This window comes from Aythya ferina (assembly GCF_964211825.1).
Source record: "Aythya ferina genome assembly, contig: HAP1_SCAFFOLD_226, whole genome shotgun sequence".
NCBI classification, from domain to species: domain Eukaryota; kingdom Metazoa; phylum Chordata; class Aves; order Anseriformes; family Anatidae; genus Aythya; species Aythya ferina.
The window spans coordinates 109,252-112,500 of NW_028181310.1; the positions used below are offsets into that span (position 1 = coordinate 109,252).

Below are 3,249 nucleotides of genomic sequence, written 5' to 3' on the forward strand. Positions count from 1 at the left end.
TGATCCATAATCCTGCATAATCACTTTCTTCCTGGCTAAAAGGTTCCTTTGAATTAACATGGATATTTAAGGCCTGGCAAATCCAGTCTTCGAAGGATCCAAAAACAGGCCAAAAGACATGTAGTCTTAAAGGCTCCTTTGGCCATTCTGTCACACAATACTGGACCATTTTTAATTTACTTTTTCCTTTTCTGGGGTCCCTATCATTCCAATTTCGAATCGTTATTCCTAATGGACTTTCTGGTGGTATGACTGGTAATTTGCTCCCTTTCTTCCGGTCTCTGGTCTTCGATTTTGTCTGACCCATCTAGGAATTTTACTCTGGCAATTCCCACAGCCCTTGGTTACCTTAGTAAGAGTGTCTTGCAGGGGGTCGAGGACCTATCACACACCCACAAATCCTATAGGAATCCCTTCGGTCCTTCACCGGCCAAGTCCCTCGCGGGAGATTGGAACCGCGGTTAGAAGACTTCCACAATCGCTTCGGAACTAAGTTCCATCTCAGTCACACTCTTACACACACAGGCAACCGAACCCCACCCAACCGAACGGTATACGCTTTAAATGCTTACGACTCCGTCATCTTCGTTCGGATCTTCACACACACAGTTACGGGCAAAATATAGTGCTGCAGCTGGCAAGGGAGCTGAAAAAAAGAATCAGAAACTTTGCTTACCTTTATTCAGGTTCAAGATGCCATTAGTTCCGACCTGACTCAAACAGCAGCCACCAAATGGTGGGGGTGCCTCTCCTAGATCAAACCAGAAATCAGGAACCAAAGCCCTCCCGGACGAGCGCCCGCTTGTAATAAATGACTGGGTCCCAAATAGGATTGCAATTGAAATTTACAATTTATTAATTGAATAGAGGTAAGCAAGCAGCGCTGGGTGCGCCAGGAGTCTCTGCTCCACCAAGACGCACACAAGTTACATCAGGCGGCTGGTTTTTATGCTGCTAGGCTAATACATATTCATTACTACTTCTACAAAAGGCAGGGTTATTCTAATTAGTTCCCAGAATCCAAACCCTCCCACTGGTGCAGGCGTTATCAGTCTCCGGTGGTCCCTCTGGGGGCCGCTCGTACTGAAGGCTCGTAGTCTTCCTCCCAGGCTTTTCTCTTGTCCTTCTCCTTTGTCCATCTTGGCTGGATGGCAGACACTTGCATAGTGTCCCATGCAACAGTTGTAATAGTTAGCAGTTATTCTGAAACCCCTTTGTTCTCTTATCCCCTATTGACCCGAATTGCTGGACCATTCCTTTGCAAGATACAAGAACTATATACATTAACCACTCTGGTTTTCTCAGACTTTTCATCATATCATGCGGCCCTAGCATTGTTCCATATTGACACGAATCAGATGAACTCATTTCACACTGTTAAGCTGTCTTATCACTGCAAGCGTACCTCAATACCACCTTCCTTCCCTCTACAGGATGTAACTGCGCAAAAACAACATTTTTATTCCCACAACCTTGATCCCCTTACCCTGAAGTCCTTATTCCCCTTAAACCTAACAACTCTAACCACAACCCTAACCCTTATTATCAACCCCCTAACGCTAATGACACTGACCTTAATCCAAACCCCAACCTGCCCCTAACCCCAGACAACCAACAACGAAACACACACACACAAAGATGGAAACTACAAAAAAGGCAAAACCCTGGATACAGGCCCCAAATCACAAATACGCAACCAAAATGCTACAGAAAAGCCCCAGATGCAGGCCCCAAATGCTACTGCTAGGCCTCAAAAGCTCAAGATGCATCCCAAAGCAAAAATGCAGACCCCAAACGTTACAGAAAAGCCCCCAAACCCAGGCTGCACAAGTCTACAAGCAGGCCCCAAACTGCCAACAGAAGCAGGCACCAACCACACCCAGATGCAGACCCCAACTGCCCACAAGCAGCTCCTACCCCACCACCCCCTCCCAAGAACTGGACTCCACCCAGACACTGGCCCAAGACCCGGGCCCGACCCCCGCCACCCCCCCTACCCTCCCCCCGACACAGGTGTACAAGCAGCTCACAACCCGCCCCTTCAGAGACCGGTCCCACTCCCCCCACCCCCCCCAAGACATGGGATGCGGAGGTGTACAACCAACTCCCAACTCCCTCCCCCTCAAAGGGAGGCCCCAAAGACCCCCAAATGGAGGCTCCTAGAGTGAACAAGCACCTCCCAACTCCCCCAGGCACAGGCCCACCCCCCCCCCCCCAAACACAGGCCACAAAGGTGTATAAACAGCCCAGACCCCCCTCCAAGACCATGGCCCCTATAGTGTACAAGCAGCTCCCAACCACCCACAGATGCAGACCCCAACCCTTCTCAAAAGGGAGGAACCTAGAATGCATGAGCAGCCTCCCAACCCCTCTAAACATAGGTCCAAAAGTGCACAAGCAGCTCCCAACCCCCCTCAAATACAGACCCCAAAAGTGTACAAGTAGCTCCCCCCCTGAGACAGGACCCAAAGGTGTACAACCAGTTCCCAACACCCCTGAGACACAGGCCCCAACCCCCCCCCCAGACACAGCGACCCAAATTCTACAAGCAGCTCCCAACCCCTGCCAGGCAGGCCCTATACAAGCAGCTCCCAACCTTCCCCCCCCCCCGAGGGAGGCCTCCAAGCCCCCCTAAACACAGGCCCCTACAGTGTACAGGCAGCTCCCAGCCACCCCCAGATGCTGGCCCCAAAGTTGTACAAACAGCTCCCAGCCACCCTGCAGAAACAGATTCCTACATTGTACAAGCAGTTCCCAGACCGCTAGACACAGGCCTTGACCCCCCACACATGCAGGCCCCAAAGGTGTACAAGCAGCTCCCACCCCTCCCCCAGACGCAGGTCCCAAGCCCCCCCCCCAAACACAGGCCCCTACAACCAGCACCCAACCCCCTACCCCCGATGCCAGGCCCAAAGGTGTAGAAGCAGCTCCAAACCTCCTCCCTCAACCCAGGCTCCAACAGTGTACAAGCACCTCCCAACCAACCCTCCCGTCCCTCCCCCACCCCCCCGACACAGGCTCCAAAGGAATACAAAGAGCTCCCACCCCTCCCCCAGATGCAGGTCTCAACCCCCTCCCGCCCCCAGAAGCAGGCCCCAAAGGTGTAGAGTCAGCTCCCAACCCCCTCAATGCTGGCCCCTAGGGTCTACAAGCAGCTCCCCCCTTGCCCCCAGATACCGGCCCCCAGACACAGACCCCAAAAGCCTAATCACAGGCCCTGAACTCTAGAGGCAGGCTCCAAAACCCAGG

The 3,249-nt window shown here is 52.7% G+C and overlaps 1 long non-coding RNA gene across 1 annotated transcript in view; it reads right to left on the reverse strand.

The window, feature by feature from the left end:
- Positions 1 to 832: 832 nt before the first annotated feature.
- The window catches only part of LOC311428976, a 3,386-nt gene continuing 969 nt past the window's right edge, over positions 833 to 3,249 (reverse strand). Inside the window, exon 4 of the long non-coding RNA XR_014687980.1 lies at positions 833 to 1,158. This is a non-coding gene — a long non-coding RNA (uncharacterized lncRNA). The remainder of the gene's footprint in view (positions 1,159 to 3,249) is intronic.